The 12755-nt window shown below is 35.7% G+C and overlaps 1 protein-coding gene and 1 non-coding gene across 3 annotated transcripts in view; both read left to right on the top strand.

The window, feature by feature from the left end:
• Positions 1-12755, top strand: part of Epha3 (EPH receptor A3) — a 306595-nt gene that overhangs the window by 107285 nt on the left and 186555 nt on the right. The gene's annotated exons all lie outside the window — the stretch shown is intronic.
• LOC115029595 (U6 spliceosomal RNA) lies at positions 6013-6117 on the top strand. The gene has a single exon (XR_003835165.1). It is a non-coding gene; the product is annotated as a U6 spliceosomal RNA (small nuclear RNA).

The following is a 12755-nucleotide window of genomic DNA, read 5'->3' as shown; positions in this document are numbered from 1 at the left end:
TCATACCTAATATTACAAAAATGTTGGAATTGTGGAGCAGATACTGACCAGTAGTATTTGTCCTCTATTTTTCTTTGAGCCTAATATATGAAATGAAGTATTTATAACACAAAAATTCAGAATGGAGAAAGCAGAAGGCCTTTCTTACTGGCAGCATTTTTGAGACATAAATACTGTGATCATGCTGTCTAAGTGTATCCTTCAGAGGTCTGCAGTGTATCCCTACTTTTCTGCCTTTGGCATTGAAGTAGCATGTATAAAAGAGGTTGTCTGCTCTGTTTGCCCCGTTGTTAGGGTAGGGACAGCAGGCCCTGCCTTTAGTAAGAACGCTATTCACAAGATCAAAGCATTCTAAAATCATTCCATTGTTATTGCGTTTGACAGGACTCTTTGCTTCTGTCTCCCTGCTGAGCCAGACCCTAAGAACTCCACACCAGGATTGTTTTTTTCTCAGGCCTTGAATTGCTGCCTGCTTGCAGACTTCAGTAGGAGAGTTAAAAAAAATCCACAAATTCCCAGTTACAGTTGGCAAAGGATGGCTAACAGTTTCTAACTAATAGACTAAAATGCAATCCCCCTCCCACCTCTGAGTAAATCAAGATTCGCCATGGCTATTAATAAATGCAATTAGAAGTTTATTTGCTAGAGGAGGTAAAAAGGTAAATTTAATGCACTTCTTCCATAGACTTTGATTTATCTTTTTGTTCATGCAATGGCGATACTAAGATTTTTTGAGATTCCTGAGAATTGAAATAATGAGAATGCTTTCTTTTTTGTTTGCTTGTTGTTTCGTTTTGTTTTGTTTTTCTGTATCTTTAGCTGACTAGATCACCAGTACTTTGAGGGATGCATGCATAGAGACTTATTCCTACATCCAACAGAAGCTGCAATGTAAGAGAAAATAAAACAGTATTGCTGGTATACCTATAGCACTGCCTTTGGCCTATGAGTCCATTTCTAACTCTAGAGTAACTTGGGACAGAGACCACAGGTTTTTGGTGTTCAATATCCAAGCAGCCAGACTTATGCAAGATAAGGAAACATATATGTCTTACAATACACATGTTCTCAATCTCATGTTAGTCCTTGGAAGTTTAATAATGCCCTCTGTGTTTTTACACATGTATTCCTATAGGAAGCCTTGTGGGACACTTGACATTTTTTTGAAGTAATGACTTACAAATTTTAAAGGGGGGTCACCTATAGAAACTTAAACTATGTTTTTTAGATCAAATTAATTACTGTAATCAAGTGATTTTTTTATGAAGGTATAAAAAAATTACATGATGTTTTGGGGCCTCAGTTCAGGTACAGAATGTTGGCTGGCCAAATATAGAAAGATTTTGATTGACAGCAAGAGTCTAAATGGAAATTTCCATAGTTTTATCGCTGAGTTCCCCTGCTCAGATAAATTTAACACAAGTGATGTCAGATAGGCATTCAACAAGTAATGCCTTGAAAAACAAAAGAAAGTAGTATTGAAATACAAAAGAAAAAAATACAAAAGAAAGTATATTGATCTTTATTGTCATTTGAAATGACAATAAATAAATAAATAAATGCCATAATTCAACCTAGATAAAAATTTACTTGTTTTCTGTTAACTCTTTGACTTGGTAAAATAATTTGGTGTGTTATGATTTTAATCAGGGCAAACCAATAAAAGTTTCACTTCCTTCATTGGTAATAAACATGAGTTTGGAAACCATGAGACTTCAACGTGGTTATCTGTCTCTGAAGATGAATATTAAAGAGATAAAACTCTGTAGTGTTTCATTGTATACGGATAGCTAAGGCTAGTTACAAATATACTCACCCTTTCAGAGGTGAAGGAGATGTGGGGTGGAAGTCTGTAAGGGGGGGATGGGCAGGGGAGCCAACATTTCGAATTTAAGTAAATAACATAATCAATAATTAAAAAACAAAAAGATAGAAAATTTAAAAATATAACATTTACTTGCTATTTTGTCAATATTTCACATTAAAAATTTATTATAATGTTTCAAGAACAAGGCTCTCATTTATGCCCTTACAATTGCTGACATTTTTTACTTTCATCATTCACATACATTTATATGATTTATATCAGTGGAAATAGAGGCCCATTGGTTGTGCAAACTTTATATGCCTCAGTACAGGGGAACACCAGGGCCAAGAAGTGGGAGTGGGTGGGTGGGAGACTGGGTTGGGGAGCATGTAGGGGACTTTTGGGATAGCATTGGAAATGTAAGTGAAATAAATACCCAATTAAAAAAAAAGAATAAGAAACAACAACAACAAAAAAAAGAATTATGTTATGAAGTCTGGGTAAAATTGGAGATTTTTACTGGAAGTTTTCAATGTAAAGGTAAACATGATAAAGGAATATATTTTCAAAATGTTCATGTCTGTGGACATACTATATATATCTGTTAAAATTACTTCTGTTACTTTTTGAAGTCATATTTTGTTTTCTTTTGAGGGCCTGACTAAATTTTAATGGCAAAATTTTCATATTAATTTAAATTTAGTTTAACATAATAATTTTTTGTTTATTTTATTTATTTGCCTTTCATGCTGTCCCACTTCCTAGTTTCTTCTCCTCAAAACTCCACTTCCATTCCCACCCCCCCTTTGCCTCTATGAGGGTGCTTGCATACCTACCCACCCATTCCTTTCTCAACATTCTAGCATCTCTTAATGCTGGGGTATCAAGTCTCCACAGGAGCTTGGGCCTCCTCTCCCATTGATAAGATTATCCTCTGCTACATGTGTATCTGGAGCCATGGGTCCCTGCTACACATGGGTGTATTTTGTCCCTGGGGCCTCTGGGTGGTCAGGTTAGTTGATATTGATGTTCTTCCTATGGGGTTGCAATCCCCTTCAGTTCCTTCAATGCTTCCCCTAATTCTTCCATTGGGGGTCCCTGGGCTGTGAGCATCCACATCTGTATTGGTCAGGTGCTGCCAGAGCCTCTCAGAGGACAGCTGAACTAGGCTCCTGTCAGCATGCACTTCTTGGAATGAGCAATAGTGTTGGCATTGAGTATCTGCAGATGGGGCGATCTCTGGATGCTCTTTCCTTCAGTCTTTGCTCCTTTTTTGTCCCCATATTTCCTTTAGATAGGAACAGTTTTGGGTTAAATTTTCTGAGATGTGAAGGTGGCTCCATCCCTTAACTGTGGTCTGTGTTTATCTACTGGAGATGGTCTCTACAGGTTCTCTCTCCCCTGTGTTGGGTATTTCAGCTAATGCCATCCTCCTTGCTTCACTGGCATCTGGGACTTTCTAATAGCTACCTCCAGTTCCCCACCCCCTCCCCCTGCTACATGCCTTTGTTCAATTTCCTGACTCTCTGTATATCTCCCCCATCTCTACCCATACCTGATCCTGCCCATCATTTTTCCTCCCACTCCTCTTTCCCTCCCAAGTCCCTCCCTCCTGTTTCCTCCCATGAGGTTTTTGTTCCACCTTCTAAATAGGATTGAAGCATCCACACATTGGTCTTTCTTCTTCTTAAGCTTTATATGATCTGGGAGTTGTATCATGGGCATTCTGAATTTGGGGGTTAATATCCACTTATCAGTGAGTACCTATCATGTCTGTTCATTTCTGTCTGGGTTACCTCATTCAGGATGATATTTTCTTGTTCCATCCATTTGCCTGTGAAGTTCATGAAGTTATATTTTTAATAGCTGAGTAGTACTCCATTGTGTAAATGTATCACATTTTCTGCATTCATTCTTCTGTTGAGGGACATCTGGGTTATTTCCAGATTCTGGATATTATAAATAAGGCTGCTATGAACATAGTGGAGCATGTGTCTTTATTACATGTTGGAGCACCTTTTGAGTATATGCCAAGGAGTGGTATAGCTGAGTCTTCAGGTACAACTATTTCCAATTTTCTGAGGAACCACCAGGCTGATTTCCAGAGTAGTTGTACCAGCTTGCAATCCCACCAGTTCCTCTTCCTCCACATCCTTGTCAGGACCTTCTGTCATCTGAGTTTTTGATCTTAGCCATTCTGACTGGTGTGAGGTGGAATCTCAAGGGTAGTTTTAATTTGCATTTCCCTGATGACTAAGGATATTGACATTTTCTTTAGGTGCTTCTCAGACATTTAGTATTCCTCCATTGAGAATTCTTTGTTGAGCTTTGTACCCCATTTTCAATAGGGTTATTTGATTCTCTGGAGTCTAACTTTTTGGGTTCATGACAAGGTGGAAAATATGGCATTGATCGTCCTTTCTTTACCACATTGTATGATGTTGTAAACAAATAACACCAACAAATGTCTTACTTTCGTTTTACATCGTTAAATACACATACTCCTAAAGTCACTGCAAATAATTAAAGAACCAATTTATGAAGACTTATATAATAAGTTGCACTAGAGAAGCTGATTGTGTTTTAAAGGAAAGGAAAATTTTCCTGAGAGTGTTTGTGGAAGTCATGAATCTATTATTTATTTGCCCTAAAAAGAGAAGGTTATTGTCTTCTGTCTTAAAAGCTTGACTTATCTTAAATTTTTAAAAATTCATACCTAGTACACAATATATATGATTGTATATACATAAAATATTAAATGTGACTGCATTTTCCTCTTCAAGAATATGATTCAAAAAGCTATACAGTATTCAAGAATTATTAAATAGTTTTCGTCTTTGAACTTTCCAGACAATACAGGGCAAAATATACTAGGAATTCTGTCTGTCATGCCTATAACTGTGCACATTAAAATCATTGTGCACACTCACAAAGTTTTGCCGTGCTCAGTAACCTTATTCTCTTATGAGTTTCATTCCTAACACTATCCTAGGTAAGGACAACAAAGAATATTCATCAAATGATTTTTATTGTTTTCCATATTTCAGAACTGCAGTGGTCTAAATTCAGATGTCTCTACATTCCAATCAAACATAAACATAAACAGTGCTGCTTCAAAGAAAGTGCAGCCAAGTAAGCAAACTTAGGATATCAATAGTAAAACTAACAGTAATATATATATGAGATTTTACAATGTAGGAATATGATGAAGTCACTGCCTGTCTTGACATTGTTATTTGTACAGTCTGCAATCAACACCAAAATAACACATTAGTCTCATGTGAGGTAAGGCAGAAATTCAAAGGAGCATTATTTTAAAAGTAACTTTATCCTTTCTGAATGTATTACTTTTGTTCATAGACCTAAACACATCCAAGACATTTATCACCATTCCTCATTTCATTGGCCTTTTGAAAGAAGCATCATTCATCAAACATGTAATTTTCCATAATCTTTGTACAGAACAATTTGCCTTTTTCTGATCTTTAATGTGACAGATTGCAAAGGTGGAGCCTTTGTGACTTAAAGCATAGACAGGCTCAGATTTCAGGTGCTTTCCTGTCTTCTGGCTGACTTGATTTATAATACTGGAGGTAGTGCAAAATTAAAAATTAATTAATTTGAGTGACCTAGTAATAAAGGGAACTGAGGGGCTGTATTGAGATGCTAATACGCCTGTTCCAGACCTATTCTGGCCATCTGATCCTCCGGAATATCCGACAGCTGTGTGTGGTAGGCAAAACTGACAACTAAGCACATGCAGAAGAAAGGGTCAAGGTCAAGGGTTTGTCTTCTACAGCCCATGCAGCCAAAGCAGGGGCTACTTTCCCCAGCTTCATGTTGGGGATGAAAAGAGGGTCAGCTGGTTGAAATAGTGTATTTGTATGACTGTGTGAGACACTCTCTGTACATAGAGAATGATGTGGTCTTACAGTGTAATTTAGTCAGTTTGTAATGTTTTATTCATTTTGTAGAAAAAAAGACTTCCCAAGCAAATCTTGAAAAGCTTTCAAATACTATAATGCTCTACCCACTATTTCATTTGTTAAATATGTGATTAAAGCAAATAATATTTATGGATAAGCAAAATATAACAATTGTTATTTAGAAGTATATGTGCATAATAAGTGGTATTCAGCTATTTATGTATAACTAAAATAGAATATGCCCAAATTCTTTTAGAAAGTAGCACTACTGCTGCATAAGTAATTATATTTATGACACATAAAATAATGTTAACGATTAAGAGAGGTTTAGCATGGACCCTGCACAAGGATGAACCCCTACCACCAAAAAATCATTAAAAAAAGAAAATAATGTTCATGGTGGCTAAATATATAAGCTATCTAATTTACAATGTACTGGTACGGGATATATTTATATTTATTAAAATACACACACCTAACTATATATTCTCTAACTATACAGATTCATCAAGTTTTGCTTATTGAATATTTTATTAATATATTAAAATGTTCATGTGATGCATTTTGAACTTTGTCACTCCCACACTTCCTCTAGCCTCTCCCCAGTCCACACCCTTATGCAAAATAGTTGTGTACGGTTTTCTTCTGCATTTTAGAATAATATAAAATATAAGTAAAAATTATCATATTTATTTCAGTGAGTATTCCAAAAATCATTGTCTCTACAAGCATCCAATCAAATAATAAATAGTGCTAAGGTAATAAATATTGACAATTGATTATACGTAGGAGCACCCTAATGCACCACTTGTCTATTAGAAAGAGTGAAATGTCGATTTGATAAAATTACTCAGTGTTATAAAGTAAGTTCTGACAAATAAAACATGAAAACTTAGAAATGCCTAAATATATAAAGCTTCTTAAAAATTAAGCATGTATCTTAGAAATACTTTTAAAGTTATTTTTATCTACAAAATAAATGCAATTTTCCCTTAAAAATAATTGCTTAGTTTTTGAAGTACATTTTATACATCTTGTAGCTTGCTTTCTACACATCATATAGTCAGGTTGTTACTTGAAAGAAGTCTAAACTAATATAAACATCAAAACTAAGCATAAATTAAAACATTCCTCAGATGGCATCACTCTCTTGGCTTTCTTCTCCCTTTCCCTTGGGACGAGAAGGAAAAGGTGATTAGCTTTTCCACTGGAAACCAATTGACTCAATGTCTCTAGTGGGAATTTTCATACCATATGCTAATCACCAAATCAGACAGCCACTGCTGACATCCTGTAGCTAAATGTCAGCTAATTGAAAATCAATGGGACTTTTCCCCTAATTCATGCATTCAAGAAAATTTATTGTGTGGGGATCATTTTTCACATATTTAACAATCCTGAAATACCTGCTATTGTTATGTAATTTCAACAACAATAATAAACATAAGATAACTCTCACTTAGAATTGTATTAAAATCCTGATATTGTTAATTGATGCACAATGATTAATGACAGCTTGCACTTGTTTTCTTGCTTATGATAGACATTATTTTACTACGACCACATAGCATACCTATGCACATATACAAGCCATGTTCTTTTATTCACCATACAGGTCTCTGAGAAACCAGGGAATCTTGGGAGTATAATAGGTCTTCTCTTTTTAAGGTTTCCTTCATGTATTCCAGACAAAATACTATGCACATTGTTTTTTAATTCATTTTAAACGGGTATGCCACCCATATATTAGAATATAATAAGAAAAATATAATAGTGTATTTCATTATTGGATTGGTTTCCAAAGACATGTGCAAGAGCAAATTTATTCCAACAAACTAGCTAAATATTTTCTACAATCTTTGAATATTTCAATTTATTTTTCCCCGGGGGATAAACTAAGGAGATCAGTAAGCAGATTTATGAGTCTGAAGCCTTGGTCACTTATTGATGGGTCAGTAAATAAAATAACACTTCTCCACTGCAGAAAACAAGATGAAGCTGTCCTTTAGTGACATGGAAGGCTGATTTTCAACATGGGTTCATTTTCTGAAGGTGCTTTCCAATCAATGAGGATGTGAAAGAAAATGCGCAGTTGGCAGAGCTGGTAATCTAACTCAAAGCCTTAAAAGGACTGCCTTTGTCTAATTGCTACAAGTGCTGCAACCTGAGCTGATGATCGTCAAAGCAATTGCAAGCCAAGGATTGTAATTCTACTGAGACTGACATTCCCGCTACAGGGCAAAATCTATACAGGATTCCTGTTAAATGCGATAGCAGCACCATAGCAATAGCAACAGCCATGCTTCTAGGAAGGTACGAGTACCACTGAAGCTTGAGATTTCAGTGACAAATTGTGCACTGAGAAGTATTTTGATGTTTCGTTGACAACTCCTAATTTTGTGCACAATTAATTTGAATATAGTTTTCAAATCACTTTATTTGAATACACTAAGGGACAGATAGTAGGGATCCACTTATTTTTCTTTACCATTTTCTTTAATCTATTGTTATTTACATATTTATACCCATTTCATTTAGTAAGTATAAAATATTTCCCAGTCAAGGCAAATAAAAATAGAGAGGCTCTACCTTTAAGTTTTCTCATTATGTAATTCAACAATTTGTGGGGGGGGGAAGCTTGCATCTTAAGAATGCTGTGATTTTGTGTTTGAAAACATGAAAATATTGTTATCTCATAATATTGCTCATTTTCAAGAGTAAGTTTATGTCTCATTTTTGTCTCATGAGTTTTAATTCAGAAAGAAATCCATATTGTGAGAAAGTTGGATCTTAACATATATTCTGATATATAACAGAAATATATGTCAGTATAGCTGCAGTTTCATGTATGTCCATTCTAAGAAATCTGAAAAAAAACTTAAGCTTTATTGTATTTTATATTCTTATTGCTATATGTATATTTTATCCATGTAGACTGGAATATATCTTCATATCTTCAATTAAATAATAAACTATGAGTTAATACTCCTTCATGGATCACATATTTTTATAAATCCTGCCTCTTTGGAAGAGAAATTGTAAAAACATTTTTATATAAGCCAATAATTCTTCAAACAACTATGGTATTATTTCTTTTTTTCTTTTAACAAAGGTGCTTCTTTACAAATGGTCATATTATACTATTTCCACAAGTACCTACAGAAGAGCAAAAGTACAGAAAGTATTTTAAATTGTCTTTATTTCATGTATTTAAGTATTCATTTATTACCATGGTGTCAGCACATTATGAAGAGTAATGGCATATGATAGGCATTTCTTCATCTGAATACTGAACACTTGGTAATATCCTTAGTAGTCATAACTTAAACTTCTTGAAAAATTTGCCTTTTTGTTAAGCCTTCATTTGGTAGATCATGGCAGTTTTTGTAGTTCAGTAGATTACTGTAGGCACAGTTCAGTTGTAGACAACACTCTTGGTAAACACTTCTGCTCCTCTTGCTCCATGTCCATTGGACCAGTCTGAACTATACACAGAGACTGCAGAGAGGATGGGCATGGTTAGTATTCTTAAAACCAACCAACAAACAAACAAACAACAAACAACAAAAAGCCACATTAAGTCTGATGAGTAATCAAACCAAAATGTTCACAGATACAAGAGTTATTATTCATGCCTGGATCATTTCTTAAAGAGCACAGATAATGCATACATGGTGTATGTACTATATGTCTCATGGAGTGTGCCATGGAGTGTGCACTTGGACTTTTGGCCAAGTTTATACACTCCAGGACACACCTCTCTTGTGTCTTCTTCTGAGACAATGCAACTTAATGCTTTAGTGATGATAAGACTTTGAATAATAGATATAATTATTTGAATAATATTGGGGAAGAAAATCCAAGACAGAATGGGTAAACACAGTTCTTTGTAATTCTGAGGTGGCTGTGTGTAACCTGTAATTGGCTGCTAATATAAACCTGGACAAAAGTCATCTCCACTCTCATAGGGGTTATTTTTTACCTTGACTTTATGAAAGAGAAAGTAGACTTTATATCGACTTCTCTGATTAAATGGAACAACTATAAAAACATCACTCACATAATTGTGAGGAATCCTACTGCACGAGGCAAGATTAGTCCTTCACACCTTCTCTGAAGTGCGAATTAAACTTGATGTCTTCAAATCATCTGGCCCAGAAGGAGAAGCTTTGAACATCACAGGCCTGGCCACCCTGCGGCGAGCTATTGTTATCAGAGTGCTAGCGCAAGTTAGTTAAATAGATTTTGCTTCACCTTAAAAAGGCCTTTAGGGAAGTTGCTCAAATTGTATAAGGACAGCGTTTCTAATTCCGTGCATAATATGTAAGAGTAGCTGTGTAATAAGGTTGCTTAAAATTTTGAAATAGGGAAGATCATTTGGCAACAGCGCCATAGAGAGTCTCAGGAGAATCAATTATACCCAGAGTTGTGCACTGGCAAATCTTTCACTGAATATTTGTATCTTCCTTTGTCTCATACTGCACCATGTGATAAGCTCAGAGTATTCACAGAATTGCTGACTGCTCAAAGGGAAACCCATGGAGACAACAGCATGCCTTTCTCATAAGAAGTGAGGTTTTCTTGATGCTGCCTTCTGGATTTAAACCCTGCACATCTAAATATCGTCACACAGCTGAAAAACATCCCAACCTCTGATGCTGTAATAAAAATAGAGGCTTATATTTATTTTTAATGGACATACGTGTAGTATTAAGGAACTGTAAAATAAAAATTCTCTTAGCCAAATACAAAGCTCTCTATACATCATTGCATTATATTAGAAATTGTTTATTTGGTGTACTTGAATTTCTAGAAAAATAAGTGAAAAAAAACTACTTTCAAGTGAAAAATGTTTATATGACTGTCTTTTGGAAAGTCAACATGACATTTGATGCCTGTAACCTCACTTTAATGTGACATAGGACATATCTGTTCAGACCATATAATGCACATCTGGTCCCCCGTTGGTTTAGTTCTTTAACTCTCTGAAAAAGCTGTGTCAAAGAGCACACAAGGAACACAAAGAGATTGCCATCAAGTCCATGGGCAATGGCAGTTCAATTATTTTCTGTATGAACCTGCGGGGTGACGGGTACCGCTCTGAGCTGTATTTGATACACTAGACAGGCTCTCAATCACTGCTCTTGACAGAATTTTGTATGGCAGTTAGGAAAGTGAATATGAATGCTGGCATGACAAAGCCAAGCTTATGTAGAAATTCATTCAGAATATCTGTCACTTAAATCTAATGTTCCCTCTGCTATCTAGTACATTTGACGCAATCAGAATTGATGTTTTAATGCTCTTCAGATGTTATTTTCTTCCTCTACAATGCCAATCCGAATTCTAATCCCAGTAGATAATATTGATTCCTGCTGGGACTTGATATAAGAGACAGTTTGTGTGTGTGTGTGTGTGTGTGTGTGCGCGCGTGCGTGCATATGTGTGTGTGTGTATGTATATGTATCATGTACATACAAATACATAGTACATAAACAATAAATGGGTAAGTATATATTCCACTGGATGGGTAAGCACTGAGAAAGCCTCTCAATAAAAATCATTAGGTATCAAATCAGTTAAAAGACACTGAGTTCGAACTCTATGACAATACTTATTCAGTTCATCAGAATTATTACAAGTGTGCATGAGAAAAAGAGCTCCATGCTTAGTTCAAGAGCAAGCACCAAACAAGCAAAGAGAGGAATTTCAGCATTAACATCATTAACACAACCTATGCAGGGTGGATAAAGGATAAGTTTCGAAGTTAATAGACCTGTTCATCCGGGATAGTAACCTGGTACAATTTAAAGACATCTCAGCATTTCAGTTGTGGCATACTTTTAGGTAGCTACTTTCTCCCAGGTTTACAGTTAGAATTGAGACCAAAAAGCATATCAAAAGGATCTTATGTTTAGTTAGAAAAGGCAGTGCGAAGAGGGATAACGGAAGGCCTAGCTTTTGAAGATAATAATTAACAGTAACATGAAACCAAACGTTTTTGCATTAGGCAATAGAAAAACACTTTGAAGGCTGTTCCAGAACTGGCTAGACACCCTTCGGTTGCAAGGGTATGGAAGAGTAAAATAATCTGGAACACGCTCATCTCTATAGCACCCTGTTCTCATAGGGACATCTCAGAAGTTTTTGCCATGTGAATTCTTTGTAAACAGGCTGCTGCCAGACTAGAAATTCCAATAGTTATAGAGTCAGAAAAGCTCCAACCATTTTCCAAGAAAAGCTGTAAGATCAAGCAGTGTGCTGAGCAGGCATATCAGTCTATGGCCAGAGCCTCTAAGAAGATGGTGCATAAAGTCATGTTGCAGTCAAATCCCCAGGGTGTTGAAGATGTCACAGATACGGAATTTCTTCCATCTGTTCAGAAAAGCAGTGAATACAGGCAGCCCTAAACAGAGACACCATATATGTGTTTAAAGTAATAGGGGCAAGGCTGCAGAAACCCTTAAGAGTAACAGATAAATCCATCTTGTGCCTTGAGTACTAAATATGGTACTAAAGTGTTTGTTTCCCCTGTGCTCATTCTATGCCTTATTTCATTTTTCTTTTTCTAATTTAAAGGTTTATTTATTTATGTAAGTATACTGTCACTTGTCTTCAGACACACCAGAATAGGGCATCAGATTTTATTACAGATGGTTGTGAGCCACCATATGGTTGCTGGAAATTGACCTCAGGACTTCTGGAAAAGCAGTCAATGCTCTTAAATACTGAGTCATCACTCCTGCCCTCTATTCCTTATTTCAATGTCACCCTTCCTAGTATAAAATGGGAACAGTTAATCTGTGCCATCACATATTAGAATTATATAAATTGCTTTTTAAATTTTGACAGGAGCTCACGATAAATATGTATCTTATGTCTCAGAAGAGAGTTTTCCTTGGATTTTATAACACTGTTGGAACTTTTTAAGGGGTACACTTAGAATTGGAAATTTTGATTGCCCACTTTACTATGTTGATGGATCACTAGGATATTAGTAACACATACCTTTCAGTGTCTGG

Source organism: Mus caroli, unplaced genomic scaffold, assembly GCF_978045245.1.
Source record: "Mus caroli unplaced genomic scaffold, Mus_caroli_1 scaffold_17, whole genome shotgun sequence".
Classification (NCBI taxonomy): domain Eukaryota; kingdom Metazoa; phylum Chordata; class Mammalia; order Rodentia; family Muridae; genus Mus; species Mus caroli.
The sequence above is the reverse complement of the archived record's forward strand: the minus strand, read 5'-3'. Positions and strand labels throughout refer to the sequence as shown.